The following is a 24,622-nucleotide window of genomic DNA, read 5'->3' as shown; positions in this document are numbered from 1 at the left end:
TATTCTATTAGAAAGTCAAATTATATATGGGATATTACATGACTAAATAATACATTTGAAAACGTGCAAAATTCCAAAAATATTTGTAAAAAGCAGAGATATAAGATATCCTACTTCAGTGGATTAGCACATGAAATATCAATGAATTGCATGAATTGACTGTAATATATTCTAAATAGAGGCCAATGGCTCCACTGGATATATCAACAAAATGCAGTGAGAGAGTATTTTTTCAATTTGAATTCATTTTCACTGAAGTGGCGAGGTGGAAGGCGTTTTATAACTACATGTATATTAAAGCATGTTTGACATAGAGTATAAAATAATTAATTTCTCATTATTTTCTCATGTCTTTTTTTAACAGTTTTGGAGTTTGTTTGTTTTGTTTTTTTAAATCAGTGTTGTCCTGTCAATACCAGTTACAAACAGTGTGAATTTCAGCAATAAATATTTAAAGCCCAGGTCAGCTTCATAGAATTGTGTCAGTTCTAAATGGTGCATATGTCCCTGGGAATATGACTGTATTTATGGAACAATACATTCAAACAATGCAGGTGTTAACATAGCACACCATATATACACATATAAAAGCAAAGAGAGATGAACACTTGTGTGGTCGTTTGAAGGATGCAACCTCTGTGCTCACAGCACACAAGCAATCCAAACCAGGGGGCTCAAAGTAGGGAAATCTGAGCGCAAAATAGAAATCCATGCAATACAAATTCAGAGTAATTTTATTAAAATAGATTATGTGAAGACACCCCATTCCCACATTGTCAAAGATGAAGAGTTCAATCAAAGATTAATATTTATATATGTGAATTAAAAAGGGAACAGATAAAAGTGAAATTTGGGATTATGACAACATATAGACTGTAAAACAGGTTTATCTCATCAACTATGGTACTCTGTCTAGTAATCAAAAAAACCCAATATAAAGTCACCGCAATTCAAGTTAATTTTAATAATAAGTATTGTAATATATCATTGGACTTAGCGTCTTCCATGAAAATAGGTCAAATATATTGAATCTAAGATTAAATTGATTTGATTTCCTTTTAGCTACTATGTATGCATGTATTTGATAAGAACATGAATATGAAAACGAATCATATCTCTTTATACTGTAAACTGCTAAAATTGTGTGAGATATAATTTTTTTGCTGCATCTTGTAGCAGTGACATTTATGGGGCCCTACGATATGGCGTTTCAGTGACTTCCGTGAAATTTTGTTTTCACGGATGGCATAAAATCCAGAAATAACGAAAACTATACAGTTTGTATGTATCACAGAAGACATTTTTAATGAAAATAGAGCATCATATAGTTTCGGAGAACAGTAAAAATGGGAAAGACAAAATTAACCATTATTCTGCCAGCCCCATGTACTTTTGACCAGATTAGGGTTAAAGGTAATATCGAACATAAATGTGAAACAAATCCTATTTTAGTGAGGTGCAGAAATGAAGTTCCTTTAGGAAAGTACAAATGAATGTACTGATATAAGACAAATCAGTATAAAATTAAATCTCATGACATCAACAATTACTGTGATCCAAGTTGTAATAAGGTTTTTAACACAGGGTCTATAGCACTAAGAGCCAAATGATTTCCAAGACTTTTCCAGACCTTTTTCCCAAACTTTCTTGCATTTTTCCAAAGACATTTTGACCCTTAATTCAGGCCAACATCATCACCAAAGCTTATGAAAGTTCTGAGGATATGGTAGTTCCCTGGAGAAAATGGGCCTTTCTAAAATGAATTATAACTATGAAGAAATTTAAAGACTTTTTAAAGACTTTTTTATTTTTCCTGTAATTTAAAGACAACACTAAGACTTTCCCTGTAACACAAGGTGAACAGGTAAAATCAAAACAAATGGTTATTAATGTGATCAATACAACTATTAAAATGAAATAATATAAGGTTATTACGAGTATGGACGAAGACAGTACAGTACAGCTGGAGTTTCGACCGACGTGCAGCATAGGTCGATGAGCGGCGTACTGTCTGAGTGCATACTTTGAGGTATTCTTGTAATAACCTTATTGTTATACATCTTTTCCATCCAAGGATACACCATGGGAATGCCGAAATACAAAATGTTTAGAACAGAATCAGCGAACTTCTTTGTATGTAGTCCCGTCAAACTCCGGTGGCAGTCATCTTTGTTTTATTATTAGAGGACGCTTATGCGTGTAATCATTCCATATTGGAATTCGCATTTCCTAATATGGTAGGATGAAATAGCCCAAAAAGTACCACAAAATTACGGCAAGCTGTAACTTAAGGCGTTACGGTGACAAATGTATAATAATAGTGTTTATTTAGACTTCACATGCATGTACTCATCATACTGTATTCTGAAGATTCAGGTAATTAGGAAAAATAGAATGAATACAAAATGACATGGTCAGCATTAACATTAAAACTTCAAGTCAGTCTATTTATAGCTGACTGTCTATATGTGTATCTTATAAGTATGAATACAACTAGCTATGCAGTCATGCTCCATTAAGTTTAATACTGGACAAAGACGAGGACAGACTCACCATACTAGAACAAAGCCTCATTTAATAACTCACACACACACACATACATCTACAGAATTCGTTTGTTGATACAGCCAAACTGATACATAAAATAGGACACACCTTGAGAAAGTAGAACGTGGCTCATTCTTAGATACCACAGTAATGGGTGAATCATTTAGGTAATTATTTAAATTATTATAATATTTACGTGCGTGCACTTCAAGTAGTTGAATTTCAGCTGACAACAGCTAGAAACTACATTGTACACTTGTACTGATTTATTAAAGTGTGGTGAAAATAACTCACAACGCATCTTAGAGCAGAATGCAAAAAATGATAAATATACAATAAATTCATCCAATAATCATTCACAAGTTTTAGCTATGCACATTAACATAAATTAAAACATGCATGGTCAGCAGAGCCACACACAAGGTAAAAATGCCAAGTATAGCTAAATTGATTTCAAATTTTGGAGTCAACAGACAAAATTTAAGTCAATTCTTTTTTCAGTTTAAACTATTTGGCTATTTTTGACCCAATCTTCTGAAGAAAAGTGCAGACTATAAACAGGATTATTTTGTGAATTTGTGATGAAGAGGGAACTGGTGGTGAAAATGTTATAAACATGTTTAATTCTAAAATAATTTGACAAGATTGTTCGGGATTGCAGGATAATTCAAACTCTTCCTTTTTCGCTTTTATTTCACCCCTGATACAGTTGACCAATTTCAATCTGACTGAAATGAAAAGAATATACTGTCATCCATGTAGAGATAATTCCAGTATCTATGGCTGACAGGCATACTCATAGTCTTGCCACTCAACCATGAGGTCATTTACAACCCATACATACATGTCCATCAAAACACACGTACATGTAGTGCATATAATATACTCCATGTATTAATTTGAAATAACTTCATAACATTTAATAGCAAATGTTGCTCAAGGTCTGATATAGTGGAACGGTAATTTAGCTAAAACGCCAACAGTATGATAATCATTGTTGGCATTTTAGCAGACATTTTGCTAAATTACATCGTCAAACTAGCCAATTAGGCTTCATTACATGTTTTTTCAACAGCGTTTTGTGCAACTTCAAATAAACTGCTGTTGTAGCTAGCCTCTGTAATAACACATAACCATGCAGGGTTTCAGTTTATTATAGATCGCCTCAGCCACTAACAGGTGGAAAGCCGAGAGACTGCCTCGGGCTGGAAAATATCTAACTAATATCCTGATTATAGCTCCTGAATATAAACAATGATTTATGAAACTAAGATGTGGATATAAAATCCAATCTCCATGGGTGTGGTTCTCCTTGTACCCTGTGGCTATTACAACACTGTTGAACAATAATTTAACCTTACATTTAATACATGCATTCTATGAAGGAAATTAAGCTCAAATCATTTTTGTGTGGCAAGTTTGTTTGTATTAAACAAATATTTCTAACCATGATAGGTTTTAATCGTCTAATTTAATTTATTTTATATTATATTATATTATATTATATTATGATCAATTACTTTTTCAACCAATGAATGAAATATGTGGCAATTAAACAAATTATGAGAAATGAATGTGGGCCAGTCATACAGTGCCAGAAGTTGTTCCATGTTGAATTAATGGCTGTCCACATGAATACAGGTCATTCTGCTTACTAACACATTAATATGGAGAGAAACTTTAACCCTTATCGTGCAAAGTATGGAATAAATCAGACATGTATCTCTTATTTGTACTGCCACGTACTGAAAAAAATGTAGAGATGAAAAATTAAAACTGTTACAATCCCATTGAAATTCTCTATTTTGTTTACATCTTGATATTATGGTTCTGCATGAAAATTATGAGATGTTTTCTGACCACAATGTCTCAAAAAAAGCATCAATGAAGAGTGTACAAAAATTTATTATTATAACAGTAAAAACCATATTGTATGTGGAGTCGATGATGAATCCAACATGGCACTGTAAGTCAAGAGTTCATTATTCATAATACGATATATTATTATATATCTGTCACCGTACGTAGTTGCAGTGGGTATTTTCATCCTACCATATTAGGAAACGCGAATTCCAAATATGGAACGATTACGCGCATAAGCGTCTTCTAATAATGTGAAAAAAAACATGGCTGCCCCCAGGATTTGAACGAACCCCACACAAAGAAGTTTGTTAAATCTGTTCTAAACATTTCGAATTTCGACATTTCCATGATGTATTCCTGGGAGGAAATGTATAATAATACCGTAAGGTTATTACGAGGATACTGCAAAGTATGCACTCAGTACGCAGTCGCGTCGGTCAATACTTCCGTTGTACTGTCTTCGTGCAGACTTTGTGTGTTACATATATTTTCGTTTTGTTTCTGTCCAATGAACAGACTGGTGTGCTTGTTATATAAAAGATAATATTTGGTAATCGTAGTCCTAAGTAACTATTAAAAATAGCTAGACGTTTCGAGCAATGGCTCTTTATCGATAGCATAGAACTATTTTCTTCTAGCTATTTTTAGTAGTTACTTAGGACTACGATTACCAAATATTATCTTCTATATATCGTATTTATAAGTCCGAGCAGCGTTTATTAATTTATTAACTGGTGTACTTGTTGGTGCATAGAATAGATCCTGTAGCCCTGGAACATGTGTGCGCATATTGCTTGATGCAAAAGAAACCTCAAGTTGATCATAAATAATTAATAAATATTACACTGTTATTCAAACATCAAATCTCCTACAACACCAGAAATATTGCACGACTTTTTGCTATAGATTAAACATGGAAATATTATGTAGGTTCAGAGCACACATAACGGAGAGTTACTGTAATAATTGTCTGTTATAAATCACTGCTATCTGAATTTAAAAGTTTTTATGACGTCATACAAAATGTAGCTTCACATTATCACACGATAATGTAATCCTCCAGTGGCAAGTAAATTCATTTCAAGAAAAAGCCCCCAAATTTAACTAAATTTGTTTATTCTGATGACGATGATTTATAGCACAATAATGAATCCTGTATCTAAGAAGGGTAAAGACGCAATGATGAGTTTGATTTTGCTATACAGATCATCTTGCTATAGACAATTCTCCCCATCTAATATTGCACTGTTGGGGATGCATTATTGTTTAAACAATATACCAATCACATAAGACAATGTATGGATGATGATGGCGAGTTATAATAATATAATAAGAATTATTTTGTTGTTGTGCTTTCAACAATATAGTTTGTGTGAACAAAAATTGAAATCACTGTTTTTGCTCTATAAGATCATAAAATAAAGAATGCATTTATTTTGCACCATTAACATATTATTACCATAGACATAAATAATGCACACACACACATGCATGTAAATGCACTAACAAAAGTTGACATAAAGTCATTAAGGATGTCATGAACAACAAAAACATTACGTAATTAGCATTAGTAGTGCATGTGATAATATAATGATACATCTGACAACCAAAACAATAGAATCACCCTGCTCATAAAATGATGTATAGTTATGTTTGAAAGTATTACACATGCATTCTAAATGTATTCCTTTATTTGGTAATTGTGCATAACATTTATGCCACATTGGAACACTTTTTTGTTTATTTCAGATGCATGAAGTGATATCAGTGTGTGATGGAAATAGGATTCTGACTTACAGCGCACAAAGGCATCTTTTGCCATTTCCCTCATTCGATTTTTACCACAAGGAGGCAAAAGATGTATAATAACAAGCTCATCTCAAGGATACAGCAAAATATGCGCTTAGGTAGTAAAGTAAAGCATCATCCTCTGCTTACTTGCATGTCTGTACTGTCTTCGTACATACTTTGCAGTATTCTTATGATAATCTCAAATTTCCAGGGATTTTTCTACGGTAAAATTAAGTAATGTTTTAATGATTTAGTATACAGACATTTTGTATACATGTCCTTTATTGAAGAAGTGCTTCTGATAGAGCAAATACGGTACCGAGAAATAAGTAATGACTGAATAAATTGGATCTGAAGCATGTAGAATACAAATGAGAGAGTTTGCAGCCACACTTTCATGTCGAGCAGGTCAAAGTTGATGAGGAATTACAACTGACTTGTGCAGAGATCAGTAATATATGATATACTCGTCTATGAGGTTATCACCCGATAGCACTCAGAAGTTGATAATAGTGAGGTCACGGATAATAATAAATCCACGATGTCGATGTCAAGACTACCATCAAGGTCTATGAATAAGTGACATCAGGTGAACAAATTTTAATGTGACTAATTGCAATGCTAGAAAGACAGAAATTGTAATTTTCTAGAATTTTATGTATAATGTGCCAATTACACATGATGCATAGAGTTATACAGTTATAGTTTTCTGTTGGTATTACTAGAACTAAGACAATAGATCATAAATAAACATTGCCTAGTCTTAAAGTATTATACATGTTTTAATGAGATATAAAAAATAGTAACAATTCATATTTCTCCATAATAAACTTATTTTTATGCGAATATTGTGATGTTGACCAAATCATTACCAGAAGTGATATTTCATGTTGAGCATCACAACTGTATCACGGTTATGAGGTAAATGTAATCACGAAAACAATATTATTAATGAAGCTTTATGTACGTGTAATATGGTCTAAGAATGACAATTTAAGCTTCTAAAATCACAAGCATGACACTGGTAGATCACAAAAAAGATTAGACTGACTGTTTCAATTAGTATTATGCCGGCTTAAACTCTAGTAACACGTTTAGGTATTAATCACCTTTTGGCTCTTCAGAATCAGTAAAGCTACACAACGTAATAAGATAACTACTGGAAGTTACAAATCCATCATATGCAAATGAACAGCGCATGACAAATCACTTCAATTCTAACCTGAATTTTAATCATCGCTGAGAAATTGGTGCAGATGTGGCTCACTTTACCATGAAAAACATGTAATTAGAATGCCAAGGAAATTTCATTTGCACAAAGTATGTTGAAGAAAGGGCGAAATGAGAGAGAAAATGAAATCAGGCATGTACTGGACCAGTTTATTCTGATATAATTTAATCGTGTATGACAGCTGCCAGAGTCAGTGCTGGAATTTCACCACTCATACTTATTGTGGTTGTGACATTAACCGAGTGTGGAGTGTGAAATGACCGATGGAACAGTGACATGTTAATCTCACCGATGTGTGCTTTTCTTGTGTCACTTCGGGGGGAACAAAGGAAGGAAATAACTGACAATACATCTTTGGGATTAATATCAGAGAATTAGAACACGCACATGAGCTACGTGAAAGGAAACTGAAATCAAAAACATGTTCTGAATATGAAATTTGCATTGAAAATGAAGCGGACTGTCATCTGGGTAGAATTATTTTACATTCACTGCTCATACCTTAAATGCAAGAGAGATACAATGTAGGTCAGAGTTTTTGTCTCAAAAGAAAAAAAGACAAGCTGATAGGAAGAGGCCAGTATATAGTGTTTACACACTGTTGATAAGAAGTCACACTCAGTAACTGTTGTGTTTGAAGATGAACTACAGCATCTAGAAAATGGTCCAAGCTTAATTTAATATTAAATTCTTCTGGATTTTCCTTTCTTTTTGTTTTGCTTTATTGTTTGTTAGTCATTTGATCTGTGTTATTGAACATGTAAATTTCCCTGTAAGACTTGTGTTAAAATATCTACGGTTGGGTATGTTATTTCAACATTAGATACTCATTAAAAAATAAGTTTTTATGAAAAGGCAAATTAAATTTACAAATTACAGAAGTCCAACCACAGAATATGACAGATGGCATTACTTTCACTCTAGATGAAATAAGAAATTAAGGCCAGCAGGCATATATTTGATCGTCCAACTCTAACTGATGTGACCATGGATTTATTGTACTGATCCAGGTTGTCTCTAGGCTCAATTTTAGGAGTGAGTTTTATCGTAAACTTTACACCTCAAATTCTCTTAACGTATGTGAATCCCAATTGGGATGCATGCTGGGTAAATATGTTTTACTTCATTATATTTTTTGCCAAGCCTTATTAAAACTTGATGCATCATGAGTAAATCAAAAGTTTTTCACCCTAGTAGAATTGATAATGACCACAATTTCTATGCCACATGGATAGTGATTATACAGACATTTTGACCAACAGCCAAAATTGCAAAGCAACATACAAACTAAAGAACACAACATAGGTGACCAAATCAAATATTTTCAACAGTCAAGTCGGCCTTATTCAATGACAGCAGCCAGCAATCTTTAATGACAACCAAGTTGGCCATCTATGATAAAAGCTGTGTCAGCCGTCTATGATGAAAGCAGTGTTGACCATCTATGATGAAAGCAGTGTTGACCATCTATGATGAAAGCAGTGTTGACCATCTATGATGACAACGAAGTTGGCCATCTATGATAAAAGCTGTGTCGGTCATCTATGATGAAAGCAGTGTCGGCCATCTTTGATGACAGTCAAGTTTGCTATATTCAGTGAAAGCAGTCAGCCTTCTTCAGTACAAATTAATGCATTGTAATTATAATTAATTGCACATCTCTTAAGACATTTGCATTTGATTTCAATATCTTGTTAACAAAAGGTTAGTAAAAAAAAAAAGGGTGGTAGACACAAATTCATTTAATATGGTAATTAATTGTGATTTTACTGATCAAATGGCCAAAATTATCCTTAGCATAGGGTATAGAAAAAACAAACACCAAATCCCATTATGGGGATATTTTAGTGAACCCCCCTCATGCACCTATGTACAATGTACATACCTTGGAAGTTCAAAACAAGAATAAAATTGTGTATTCTGTAGGCATCGTTAATAAATTATTCAAAGCTATCATACCATTTGTTGAGGTCAAAGCTAACAAAAATGAACAAATCATTAGGGATGCTTATTAGTATGCACAGCAATATCAGGGTTGGATACTTCTTTACCGTGGTGTTTACTAGCATTGCACTAAATCCAGGTACCTTAGAAAAGTACCGTAATCTACATGTCAAATTAAATGTCACTTCTAACTGGCCACTCGTATAACAACCATTTTCTTGATTATCAATTGCAAAATTGAATGCTGGGTCATTTTTAAAATCTCCATACAGCTTTTTTGCTGACTCACTTTTTTTTCAAAAAAATATTTGTTTGTCATGGTGTCACAGCAACCAATACACAATTTGAATTACAATTACATGCATTTCTTTTCACATTAAACAAATTCAGTGAGTCAATGAAAATCTGCTTCCATAGAAACTAATCATAGAAGTGGCAAATTTAAGTGGATTTTGGATGCCAAAGTTCACTCTAACTAGCATGGCGATCTCAATTTGTTTTTATTTTTCTTCATACAACTGTACTAGTAAGCATCCAAAAAATTATTATTGCTGGCGAGTCATGAATGAAGTTATCATCACTTGAATTAAAATCACTGCCCTTCAGATTAAATTTAAATACAACAGAGCTGCTATTCGTCAACACAAAAGAACAGTGTGTATTAACAAGTGAAAAGTATTCAAATAATATAACATGTAGTTCAAAGAAGTGACATTTAATTATAAAGTTGATTTCAAAATGGATATAAAATCACATGTAGTTTTGTACCAACTCTCGCAAGTACAGTCACTGCAGACCTTGCTATAAATAAGAACATTGGCATAATGCCCAGGGGGTTTAATAATGCACATTTTGTTTATCTACTGATTTTTTACAATATCCATAACATTTTTGTTGTGTCAATGTCACAGTGCATTGTGTGAATAATGTTGTACATGAATAACAGTTAAAATAGTTTTTAATCTGGAGGTGCTGTAATGTAGTGTGCAAACATAATTAGAAATAATAGCAGAGCACCTGAATAGTTATATAATAAAAAATACATTTATGTGCCAGTTTACATGTAATGCAGCAAAATCAAATGCCCAATGTTAACATATTGTAGATATGCAACATAATGATAATAACAAATTCCTAGATACATGCATGTTTAGAAATAAACATAAAATTTGCAAATTGAAAAAGCAAACTTATGCTCATTTAAGGCCATTGCACGCATGTACCTGTAATTTTAGGATCAAGGATGCATGAATCATTTTTATCTGTGGACTGTGTTCATCTTTTAGCAATATTTATTAGTTTAAAATGTCATTTGAGTTGAAATTAGAATAAACTGCTGTCTATGTTTTCACAACTACTCACCTCATCTGGACATCAGAGTTTATAGCATATACTGTGATCAAGACACACAGGTATATTAAAGGAAGAATAAAAGCTATTTAACAAAATATTAAATAACTGGTTCCTGGTTAATACTGATTTGTGTGAAATAATTCAATAAATGTATTATGTCTGTACATGTACTAGAAATTTCAGGGCAAAAAATGAAGACAGATAGAACTTTATCAAAAATATGACATTGTGAAAGATATTTCTGAATCATAACAATTTAGTTTTGAAAATAGAAGTATTGTTCACATAACATAAACGGCAGTCAATGAATGAATGAATGACCGGGGCAAAAAAAAAATCTAAATTACAATACCTAATCAAAATCTGATATCTGTCCGTCACAATGTCCAAGCAAATGACATTAATCTCTCCATGTCCATCACCACAACCAGCCAATAACAGTCTTATCCCTACCCATCACGATGACCAGCCAATAAGAGTAACCTCTCACTATCGATTACGATGACCAGCCAATAACAGTCACCTCTCCCTGTCCATCAAGATGACCAGCCAATAAGTGACTTCTTCCTATCCATCACGATGACCAGCCAATAACAGTCACCTCTTCCTGTCCATCACAACAGCAACCCAATAACAGACTCCTCTCCCTGTTCATCACAACAGCAACCCAATAACAGACACCTCTCCCTGTTCATCACAATGACCAGCCAATAACAGTCACCTCTTCCTGTCCATCACAACAGCAACCCAATAACAGTCACCTCTACCTGTTCATCACAACAGCAACCCAATAACAGACACCTCTCCCTGTTCATCACAATGACCAGCCAATAACAGTCACCTCTCCCTGTTCATCACAACAGCAACCCAATAACAGACACCTCTCCCTGTTCATCACAACAGCAACCCAATAACAGTCACCTCTCCCTGTTCATCACAACAGCAACCCAATAACAGACACCTCTCCCTGTTCATCACAACAGCAACCCAATAACAGTCACCTCTCCCTGTTCATCACAACAGCAACCCAATAACAGACACCTCTCCCTGTTCATCACAATGACCAGCCAATAACAGTCACCTCTTCCTGTCCATCACAACAGCAACCCAATAACAGTCACCTCTCCCTGTTCATCACAACAGCAACCCAATAACAGACACCTCTCCCTGTTCATCACAACAGCAACCCAATAACAGACACCTCTCCCTGTTCATCACAATGACCAGCCAATAACAGTCACCTCTTCCTGTCCATCACAACAGCAACCCAATAACAGACACCTCTCCCTGTTCATCACAACAGCAACCCAATAACAGACACCTCTCCCTGTTCATCACAACAGCAACCCAATAACAGACACCTCTCCCTGTTCATCACAATGACCAGCCAATAACAGTCACCTCTCCCTGTCCATCACAACAGCAACCCAATAACAGTCACCTCTCCCTGTTCATCACAACAGCAACCCAATAACAGTCACCTCTCCCTGTTCATCACAACAGCAACCCAATAACAGACACCTCTCCCTGTTCATCACAACAGCAACCCAATAACAATCCCTTTCCCTGACTATCACAAAGTCCAACCAAAACTAAGTCTCATATACTTTTCCATCACAATGACCAACCAATACAGAGATTCAGTTGTTTTAAATTAACTTAGGACTTTTTGTCATAATAGCAACTGATGTCATTGGACATTTCTAATTATTGGCCACATTTTGAGAGTAAAACAGCAAATTTAACTGAAAAACTCAAACCTTTTGTTTGAAATGACTAAACAAAACAACATTGTAGGACATTATCAGAAAATTGCTGTTGTCTGAATCACTGTAATAACAGTCAGCTCTCTTTGTCTATCATGATGACTAACCAACAATAGTCACCGACCATCACAATAAACAAAGTGAGCTAATGCAACTGGTACAACCAATATTCTAATAAAACATTTGCTGGTTGTCAAAGTTTTAATCAGTGGTTCACACAAAATATTATTTGCAGACAATGAAGCTACATGAAATAGTGAAATTAAATAAATCCATAAAGCAAGCAGTACTTGAAATCAAGTGTGTATATTAATTCACCTGTGCATATTTTTTTTTTCAAATATAAAAATATCTGCTGCATTAAAAAAATGTCACTACAAAATCTATAAGAATGTTCAATCAATCAATCCATCTACTTATAAAATCTGTGCATCACCTCTTCAATTTTATGAGATATTATAATTTATATATACAGTCATTCCTTTGAGATGAGCATTCTCAGAAATTTACAGCAATTTACATGTATTTCGACAGATCAGTGCATGGTGTATGGCTGCTATAACACAGCCAGGATCCACAATATGTAGTAAAAATATAAGCGTTTCAAGGCAAATGCACTAGGCACACATGTACAGCACAAAATAAAGATTTATTGTTATTACTTCCATTTTATACAGGGAATTCTCTAGTTTCCTGTTTCTTTAATTTTTTATGCATTAAATATTTCAAACATTTCCAATCAGCATTTGTTCATTCCGAATGAATATGCGACAGGAAATGTAATTTTAAAATATAACACTACCTGCTCTTGCTACTCATAAGCAGCATATTTAATTCACCTTTCATTCACTCACTGTTCGCTTACTGTACGACACCGCAAAATCAAAATGAACAAAACTAAAGTTCAATGAATATTTATTTTTCATTTTCAAATTACATTTATTTTATTCCTGCAATAATGAACATACGGTTTAGAAGGGATGAATGAACGAAAACATACAGAAAGCAAAAATAAAAGACATCTTAGCATGGACTTGGCACAACGTTATTCAAGTGAACAGCTGATAATCCCTCCAAAAGGAAATCAATTCATTTGAAATTTAAACTTGTCTACAGAAATCCATGAAATACCAATGTGACGCTAAATTAGTTAAATTTAGGAAGACCAGAATAAAATACTGATTACTTTTAAATCTCAATTTAAAGATTTAGATTTTACAATTTTTTAGAAATTGCAGGTCAACAAGTCTGAATGCAGTGCACCAAACCATATATCAGACTATCCTGAATATGTGCGAGTCAGGTCTTCTGAAGAAATTTAGTGCCCTCTAGTGGTACTATATCACCTTCTCCCCTCCCAATACTGCTCAAACATGGTTATTTCATAGAAAACAACCAACTGAAAATTTGAGAGGACAATTTGAACATAGAATTTTTAGCACCACTGTAAGTGTACCCCACAGGTAATGTACCACAGATACATTGTGTAGATGGTGTGGGGGATGTAATAATAATCCTTATTTATTTGGCTTTGTCATCATGGGAGGTTTAAATTTAGTTTATCATTGCTTATACACGTGGTACAAATTATAGACAATTAAGTTTAAGATCTAAATGAAACATTTGAATTTTAATAATGTGTTGAAAGAAGGCAGGCACTGTTGCCACATATCAAGCACGAAGTAAATGTTGTGTTAAAGCAATAACAATTTGTAAATGCACACTTGATGTATATGAAACGCCAGAATCAGAATAGTGAGATAATCTTCCGTGATGGACACCAGTCAAATTAAACCTGTTCAGTTAATATCGAAATGGAACGAGATTTGATAAACGAAAATAACACTTAAAGAGATGGATATTATTAAAATTCTAATATAATGCGTTAGATTTAACTGGATGTAGAAACGCACTGAAAAGAATGGAATCTGCTGACATTTAAAAGGAGATACATTAATGCAGAGTTGACTGGCAACTCGTACAAATCATTAATTACATAGTAGACTACACCTGGGTACGGACAGTAGAAAAGTAAATAGGAAATATTATGAATGGAACCATTTAGTTTTTAGTAAATTGGTTTGGATGCTCAAGAGTTAGTTTTCAATCAGTATAAAAAATCAGTGTAATTAGGCAGTAATTACCAAGATTATAAATAAAGCCCTGACCTACTTTGGTCTTCTGAAATAAAACTGATTTTCATTATACATCTCACATGTTGTAATATAACAGAGGAAAAATCTATTAAGTTAAAAAACAATATTAATTAATATTAAAGCAAATTTAATAATAAATAGATAAATAAATATTTTATAATGTGAAAAATGCAATACAGTCCAGGTGTAATGAACATCTGAGCGAGTTATCAGATGGTTTTGCTTTTTTTATAAAAACTTTTTTGTTTTAATTTTTAAAAATTGTCATCAATTATTTCAACCGAATATTTATATTATTTACCTAAGTTACTAATATAAGACATATTCAGACAAATTATTCTGCACAAAGTTTTGACAGCCAGCTAAACTAGCTTTAGCTTAGCTTAAACCTTGCTAAAGGTTATGTTACGCTCAGGCGGTACAGTTCAAGAAATACAATTTTTTTTTTTAATTTTTTAAAAATTATACATGCACAACTACACATCACATTAGTGACATTTAAATATCAGCTATTTATATCGAGGTAATGAAGTCATAGGAACATCAAATGCAAGGCCACTAAAGGTTAATCAGGATACTGACATTATTAATATTAAGAAACTTGTCAAGCCATACAGACATCTCTTTTCCTTTTCAACTAAATGTTATTTTTCTTTCCTTTCATACTTGCGAATAGACCATAGAAATTCAGACTAATGTATAATTTATACATGGCAATGGTCAGGTTTAGCATCACTGCGCTAGTCATCAATCGACTTATATTTCACATACAAGTGCTTCGTGCCTCAGAATACTAATGTATATAACTGCAAGGTGTAAGACATCTACCATATAGAATATATAGCTTCACACCATCTTTCTTGAGGTTAACAAAGTACATTCAAGGTAGGATGAAAAGTTAGGGTGATGCGGTTGTAAATCCTCATCAATTTCAGGAAACTGAATAATTAAAAAATAACAGTTAGCAATTAAAATAATGAATTTCAATTGATATTTTTAACTGAATGTATGTCTCAACAATATATGCTGTCCGTTACAGTACTGCAACAGTACAGTACAGTACAGTACAATAATGTAGAGAAAAATTAAACAAAGTTTAATACCAAGGTGGAATTGAAGTCAATTACTGTCTGTGCAAGTCAACAAAAGTGAATATTGACTTCCTGATTTAATATTAATTTTAATTAACATTGCTGGGACGTAATGAAAACCTAAATCAAGTAGATAGCAGATACTATTTTCCTTTTTGTTGACAATACTGAGTTTCTATGAATGCCATACGTGACAGCATTCCAGCCAATAAGTTATCATGAAAGACAAGTGACTGTATTCTGAGCAATCAAGAATAATGGTTTTCAGCAATGTGGGACAACACAAACAATATTTCTAAAACTATCAATCATAAAAAAGAAATTTTGAATTATCAAATGTTGAACTGCCATTTGACAAATCTTGATCTAAAATTTTTCTATTTTTTTCTGATTTTCCCATCAAAAAAAATGTCATAATGAACAGATGAATGCACTACTTGCATGTAAACTATACATCACAGAATCATGCAAATTATTCGATCAATTTATATTAATATTCATAAAATTAGCATGTTATGGTGTGTATGTGTGCATGTTTTTTTGAGTTTAGTATTATATATACGAGCAGATGAATGCACTACTTGCATGAAATCTATACGTCACAGAGTCATGCACATTATTCGATCAATTTGTATTAATATTCATAAAATTTGCATGTTATGGTGTGTATGTGTGCATGTTTTTTTAAGTTCAGTATTATATATAACTAAAATATATTGACCTTATCTTTCAATCTACGACAACACTAGTATGGTCAGTATCACCTTGCAACTTGTATCTAACTATTCAGTGTTCAATTAAAAACACAGCGCCCATGGTTTTTAAGATGCAATCAGAAATTTTGCATTGAAACAGCAATCAGGACGCCAAACTTCACACACTGACACAGTTAACAATTCTCTTTAGGAAAAGGCATTTAAATACCACAGAATAATTTAAGCAAATAAAACTGAAAGAGACAGGGACAGGGATGAGAGGATGTCACACAATGTAATTAATAATAATAACACACAGTGATGACATGCTTCAGTCCCTCAATGATGACTCAGAATATAAACACAAAGTAATTTGTAATGTCATTCCATTTGTCAAATAATACATCCCCAGTGTTCAGTATATATGATGTGCATCACTGATCCCTCTTCAATTATGTTCTCACTGTAGATCCCAGTGTAAGTCCACAGCCTACCTGTAACCTCATACCTGTACAGAGTTCTCATCACATACAAGACATACAAAACATTTTCCAAATGATTCATATTTCCGCCCCATATTTATCTCACAAATCAAAGAAAGCTTAGAAAGAACTCCCATGTGCTGAGAGTATTGGAGACACATTAAATATAATTCGAAATTACTTAGCTGAAAACTAATTATGCAAATCAGAAAATTAATATGACCAGATTTGAGTGTAAAACTAATGAGGTCTGCGCAATGTAACAGAAAATCTATGTCTCCAAGTTTAATTGAAATGTGATTAGAACCAAAAAATTATGAATTATTATGCTTATTAGGGAATTAATATGAACAGATTTTTACCCCAAACTAATTAGGTTTGTACATTGTCCTAGAGCATCTTTGTACTAAGTTTCATTGAAATGGAATAATTAGTACTGTGAAAACTCCAAAATTTCGACCCCTCTAAAAATTCGAGCGCCTATTTATTTGCCGGGTTTCGGTGTTTTATTTACCTCCAAATTTTCGACTCCACTAAAAATTGCCGACTCATTCTTATTCGAAAATTGCGACCAGTTTTAGTTTTCCCCCAAACGAAAAAAAAAACCGATGTGAGCGTTCAAACGGGACCTTCCTCAAAGGCATGAATCCGGGTTTCTGATTGACTGAGAGATTTTTATTTTATTGGTAACGAAAATATATTCTAAATAAACGAAGTTTCAAATAAAAACGAACACAAAAATCTCGGCATGCTGCGTTTCTGAATTGTTGATTATTACTGTACTCAGTAGTGATTATAATAATGTACACAAAATAAATTTGTTGAATGGTTATGAAATACAAATAAAAGTCAACTTAGTTTCATCGTAAGCGAATGATTCCGGTCTCGCATAAACGTTTGATGCTGTAGGATATCCGCCATGTTCTCTTAGGTCAAATAGGTCAAATCGCTAATTAACCAATCAAAAAGCTGGATGATGCCAACGTGTTCAAATTACCATAGCTTATTTAAATATGTTAATGTTATTGAACGCAATGCGGAAGAGATTGATGTTGTAGTACGATATTTTGGCTTGGATTTTGATGCGAAAACGGCATGATTTTTTTTAAATAAAAAAATTAGTTGTTTTTAAAAAATAAACTGGTCAACTGAAGAATAATTTAACATTGTTCACAGTGATAACAGCTCATTCTCGAAAGGAAGCTTACCCGCTCACGCTAGTCACGATAAAAATCATACACGTGTACTCTTGAATAGACAGATGTCAATGACTACGGTAAAACTTAGACTCTATTTTAGCCGGCAGGATTGATTGAAATGTCCAAAAAATGACGCCAAAATACACCTTAAAAGTCCCATTTTATTTTCTTAAATCCCATTTTATTTTTTAATCCAAGGGCGAATTTACGGCAGAATTTGGTCCCTCAAATAAGGGACACGTGAGCTTTGATTCTAACCGGATACATTGCACTGGGTCGGGGAGATCGTTTGCTAAACTTCCATGTATCTTTTGTCCAATGGGTACCTGTACTTCGAACATTCGCAAGTTTTCCTAGGTAGTGCGAGACAGCTTTGTCTTTTGACCTATTAGTTAGGTCAGCACGACCTCTTCTCCGCGTCTTGATGTTTTGTTTTGCTTGTCATAATACTCACTGATTGATGACTTTGTTTAGAATTTGAGTTACAACTCGGCCACGACCTTTGCTTTTACCGTGAAACATGAGGAAGTTTACGTCAATTGACGGACATTGCATTTTTTTAAAAACTAATGAAGCACACTGTCTATCATCCCCATTTTTTTTGCTGATTTCTATTCTGAAAAATTCGACCGTCCGAAAATGCACCTTAATTTTGACTCTAAAAACACGTCACATTTCTAACACCAATTATTTAAAACCGGTCGAAATTTTGGAGTTTTTACGGTACTTTAGATATCAGTGTGAAAGCTTAAAATTGGTTAATTATGCAAATTAGGTAATTAATATGTACAGATTTTAACCCACAATTATTCAGGTCTGTCTATTGTCCTACAGCATCCATGTACATTCATTGATATGTGATGTATAGTACCTGAGATATCAGTGTGAAAGTTGGTTAATTATGCAAATTAGGTGATTAATATGCACAAATATTTACCGGAAACTAATTGGGTCTGCATAATTCTAGATTCATTGAAATGTGATGATTAGTACTTTAGATATCAGTAGAAAAGCTGAAAATTAATTATGCAAATTAGGTAATTAATATGCACAATTATTTACCCTAAAACTAATCAGGTCTCTGCATAGTCCTAAAGGATCTATGTACCAAGTTTCATTGAAATGCGATGATTAGTACTTGAGATACCCGTGGAAAAGCTGAAAATTAACTAATTATGCAAATTAGGTGATTAATATGCACAAATATTTATCGAAAACAATCAATCTCTGCATAGTCCTTGAGTATGGAAGTACCAAGTTTCATTGAAATGTAATGCTAACTACTTATATCAAATGCTGAAAATTACTGCAAGCAACCCACCACCAGTAAGGCTGATGTAAAAAAGAAAACTGGATTTTTCAGTATGAGCCATTACTCGTGATCTACTGTGCCAGTAATGTCTACACCCCCAGTACATTCTAAACTGGGAATAAGGAAAAATAGCATATTAATAACAAATAGTTATTTTTCAAGTGTGTTAGATATTTTTTACAAGATTGTCCCAGATTGGCTGAGCAAATGAAATCGAGACGATAACTGCAGAAAACCTTATTTATTTGCCTTATCGGGTCAGAAGAACAACTGAATGAAAATTAAGAAGTCAATCAAATTGAAATGTTACACTACTAAGCATGAATGTGCAATTCACCGGTCACTGGTGGCATAGTGGTTGTCGCATTAGACTCATAATCGATAGACCCAAGTTCAAATCCTACCTTAGGTCGACCCCTACCCTGGGTGAGTGTGCTACAGACTGGCCAAAATTCATTCACTAATGAATCCGACTTTAAGGGTTCTTGGTTAAGGTCTGCAGGTGCTTGTGTTCGGCAGAGCCTGGTTGCAGATGCCAGGATAGCGCATTAAATTGCCATTTGATAGGGAGATAAAGATAAAATAAAGATATACAATTATAAGATCACCATAGAAATTGAGTTTTTGAAAAACTACCACCCAGTGACCTCATTTTTGTTTCTATTTTCCATAATGGCATGAACCCATAACAATGTGAGTATGAAGGAAATGACATAGTTTTCAAATCAGTCATAACCTAATACCATACGATGAAATTAATTATTGAAATTCACAAAAACCAGTATTTCTTATTCCTTTGAAATATCATTTGGAAGATTCATAGTGGCATTTGTTACGACATGATATTCAACTGCTCAAAATTTGCATATCGAAAGTCCCAATATATTTGATGGAGGGGGGGGGGTCGATTTTGAAATTAAATTGTATGCTTGCGAATAAACGGGTATTTCATTGTGTTCAAGTATAGAACACTCACAGAATTGAAAAAAAAAATCAACATTTCCTGCAATAGCTTCTCTTGAAATCGAATTGAAAATGTTCACCATCTGTGCTGTGATTCACAAATATGGATATAATATTCAGCCATATTGTAAATATGGCTGAATATTATATCCATAAATTGAATTGACATGAAAAAGATAAAACAAAATTGAAAAACAAGGTGTAATGTTTTAACTGTACATGTTTTTCACCACACATCAATTACCCTGATGCTTTGGTGTCCTTTAAAAAATACAGATCTATTCCCTGTACATGTATTAATGATATACACATTATATGCTGAGGCAATTATATCAGATTGGCCTTGAAACTGCCCGTCCTGTCCACTCCACTCCACTCCACTCAAACCCTGGTATATATCCCTGAATTTGAGGATGGAACATATGATAAATACAAGATGTAAGTAATAATACACATACAGAGTGTAGGTTCGTTTAATCTACCTAAAAACAACGATTTCAATTGACAGGTGTATTTCATGGTACATGCACTTTCACATTTGAAGTGAAAATAAATTCCAAGAGAAGATAAATACTTAAAACAGTTTAATGTTCAGTGCATAGCAATAAACAGCATAATATCCTGCATTATAACATGCATTTTCCCCAAGTTTAACTGTTTCTGAACTTCAATTTACTTGCATTTTGAAGGAAAATAATAAAGAAATTCTAATTTTATAGTGAATTTGTACCCCCCAAAATTGCCAGGATGTGTGACCTTTTGGAGGTCATGCACAATAACAGTTTAATTACATGACATCACAGCAGGAATATGATGCACATTTTAAATGGAAACTCTGGTTCTAAGACTTTCAATCAAGTCAAAGCGTATACACAGGGCAGAATTTTATACATCGAAAAAATCCTGTCAAAGAGCTGCTGTCTGATTGGTCTGAATCTTAGGGTTGTGTAGCCAATCAGGAACAATGATCTTGTAAATAGCTTCTCACTGACTCCAGAGTTGAGGAGAAGGGGGTGTGGGGTGGAGTGGGGTAGGGTGGAAGGGGTGATGTGGTGTCATATGTAGCTGATTCTGATTTCACAGATGTCTAAATTACAAAATCAATAAAAAATTTCTAAGCACATAAACAGCATAGTAAATTGTTAAGAACCCAATTATACTGCGAAATAAAAACAAACCTCTATAAAAATTGTATTTAGTATGTTAATTGGTAGCTTTGAAGTGAGGCAAAATAAAAGAGTATCAATAGACATTTCAATCAGCGATGCAATAACACTGGAACAAATTCATTAAAACGAGGGATTATGGAAACAGGTTGGCATGTTTGCCGCATGCCGCTGTACCTTACTCGGGTTCAAAGAACTAAGGAAAATGCTCATTATCTATGCATCTGGTCAACTGAAGTCTACAAAGAAGGTAATATATAGCAATGGAATAGCAACAGTCAATAAAAAACACCTGCCTCCTTCCTATAAACACACATAATAATCTCAAATCCCCCATTTGAGTTATCCATCGTTGATTTACTCGCAGCTATCTGTAAATATATATCAACAGAACATAGTTGCGTATAAATTTTGTGTATTAAAACAAACCATACATTTTACATGCGCAAATGACTCTTCTTTACTTTCAACTTTGAAAAATGAATGTTTATTAATTTGATGAGAAAATGTTCAAAAAACTTTGTTTAAATTAGTCAACTGCATGCCCTCAACAATTCAAGGGTCCACAATTATTAACAAGAATGACAAAGTAGTGTAAATCTATAATATCATTTGGTACGGTTATATCTTATCGAGGCCAAAACTTCTGGCAGCCATTTTGACATTAGAATGAAGGTACTGAGCTCATGGCAACCATTTAGACATCATAATGAGGCCAATACATGTATTTCTAGGAGCCATTATGGCATCAATAATTCCAGTATCCATTGAAGACAACAATTCCAGCAGCCATTATGACATTAGATTGAGGTTACTGAGTTCATGGCGGCCATTTTGACGTAACAAGGCTGATAATTGAGGCAGCCATTTTGGCATCAGAATGAGGCTGATGATTCTAGCAGCCATTTTTGATATTAAACGAGCAGAATATATGAATGAGGCTAATATTAATGTATCTTTCAAAAAGACATTTTGAACTTTGTATAATTTTGCCAATATACTTGATTTAATGTCGCTGAGCAACAAATCCGAAAAAAAAAAAAAAAATAACAAGCAACCAAATCTATTGAATATGAATCTGCAAAAAATTTGTTATTCCTAAACAAAGGTGTCTTAAAAAAAATACTAGAAAAAAAAAAAATTTATCTATTGATCTGCATGCGAGCGAATATTCAACTGAAATTACAGTATGCATTGCGGCCAGCATGGCTGACAGACAGTTTTTTTTTAATACTAGATGAACCCACAGCTGTGTCCCAGTATGTCTGTCCTGAAATCTGGTTATTTTAATACCAACAAAAATATATTAGCACTTTTTGCTTACTGTATATGATTATATAAATTGCTGGTGAAAAAGTATAGAAACTGAGCATCAGAATAATGAGTATTGTGGAATAGTTTATTTTTGCTGGACTTAATTTTCGCTGAAAAATCTTTTTGGACGTTTTATATGGAATTTATTTTCACTGATTTTTGATGAGTTTAATGTGAATTATAGGAAACAAGTCATTGAAAATGACACAGTCCCCGTTAAGTTCTCTTTGTGCTCGTCATATTAAAGCGGAGGGGTTGTCGCGAGCGTGTCCTTGAAACTTGAGTTCTAAGTGGCGTGTACAACAGATTGTTTATTTACATCAAAACACGTGTTTCGTGTCATAGTAATATGGCCAAAATAAAAACAGCCGTTATTCAGCCATCTTTGATCTGATTATGAAACACACTGATATGTATGATGTATGTGCCAAATGTGAATGAAAATGGTACATAAATTGTGGAAATATAGTAGTAAGGCCAAAAAGTCAGATGGCTGTCAATCGGCCATCCTTGACCAGATTTTGAAACAAATTGTCATGGAATTATAAAAAAACAAAAACAAGATGCCTGCCAGTTGACCATCTTTGATCCAATTGCGAAATAAATCGTCATGGACATGTATCCTAACATGTATAATCTATGTACCAAGTTTGAATGACAACTGACAAAGCATTTCCAAAATACAACATTTTCAAAAAACAAGATGGCTGCCAGTCGGCCTTTTTGAATCGAATCGCTAAACCACTGCATGTGTATATGTCTCACATAAGGTACTAGGCACATGCAAAGAATGAACGGAATCGGTCCACAGGATTCTGAAATATGACGTTGGATAGACTGACGCACGGACAGACGGACACACGGACAGTCGGACAGACAGACTCAGGAACTCACAGACGGTTGGGGACATGTATCCTAACATGTATGATCTATGTACTAAATTTGAATGAAAACTGACAAAGCATGTCCAAAATACGACATTTTCAAAAAACAAGATGGCTGCCAGTCGGCCATCTTTGATCCAATTGTGAAATAAATCATCATGGACATGTATCCTAACATATATAATCTATGTACCAAGTTTGAATGAAAACTGACAAAGCATGTCCAAAATACAACATTTTCAAAAAACAAGATGGCTGCCAGTCGGCTATTTTGAATCGAATCGCTAAACCACTGCATGTGCATATGTCCCACATAAAGTACTAGGCACATGCAAAGAATAAACGGAATTGGTCCAAGGGATTTTGAGATATGACTCCGGACGGACGCACGGAGACCGAATTATAAGTCCCCGTTTTCGGACTTTGTCCGAACGGGGACTAAAAAAGTATATTTGCTGGATTTTATTTTCATGGAATCTTCCCTTCTGCGAAAATAAATTCCAAGCGAAAATAAAGTATTCTACAGTATTATACAAATTAGATATCATTTTAATTACACAACTGTGTACTATTGGTCAGTAGCTATTGAAAGCTGTAAGCCACAAATAATGACATTTATGTATACACACAAAAATCAATAGGTCTTAGGGACGACGTCAAAAGATCGATGTCGGATAAAAAACTTAATTCCTTTAGTTTTTTTCCAATCCCCACCCCATACCCCCACCCCCACTGAAACTTAATTGATAAATATTGGTCATGGCGTCAGACTACATTCACCATTAAATACAAATTGATAATTGGACAGTAGTATTGCATAGCAGTTGGTTGTCGGGTGGGTGTAAAAGGATTTTACAAATGCGCC

The 24,622-nt window shown here is 33.8% G+C and overlaps 1 protein-coding gene and 1 long non-coding RNA gene across 5 annotated transcripts in view; both read right to left on the bottom strand.

The window, feature by feature from the left end:
- The window catches only part of LOC100375990 (syntaxin-binding protein 5-like), a 92,912-nt gene that overhangs the window by 46,209 nt on the left and 22,081 nt on the right, over window positions 1-24,622 (bottom strand). The window lies entirely within an intron of this gene.
- LOC144363062 (uncharacterized) overlaps window positions 15,296-24,622 on the bottom strand; it is a 30,158-nt gene continuing 20,831 nt past the window's right edge. Inside the window, exon 2 of the long non-coding RNA XR_013422665.1 lies at window positions 15,296-15,590. This is a non-coding gene — a long non-coding RNA (uncharacterized LOC144363062). The remainder of the gene's footprint in view (window positions 15,591-24,622) is intronic.

This window comes from Saccoglossus kowalevskii, chromosome 11, assembly GCF_978046115.1.
Source record: "Saccoglossus kowalevskii chromosome 11, keSacKowa6.1, whole genome shotgun sequence".
Classification (NCBI taxonomy): Eukaryota; Metazoa; Hemichordata; class Enteropneusta; family Harrimaniidae; genus Saccoglossus; species Saccoglossus kowalevskii.
The sequence above is the reverse complement of the archived record's forward strand: the minus strand, read 5'-3'. Positions and strand labels throughout refer to the sequence as shown.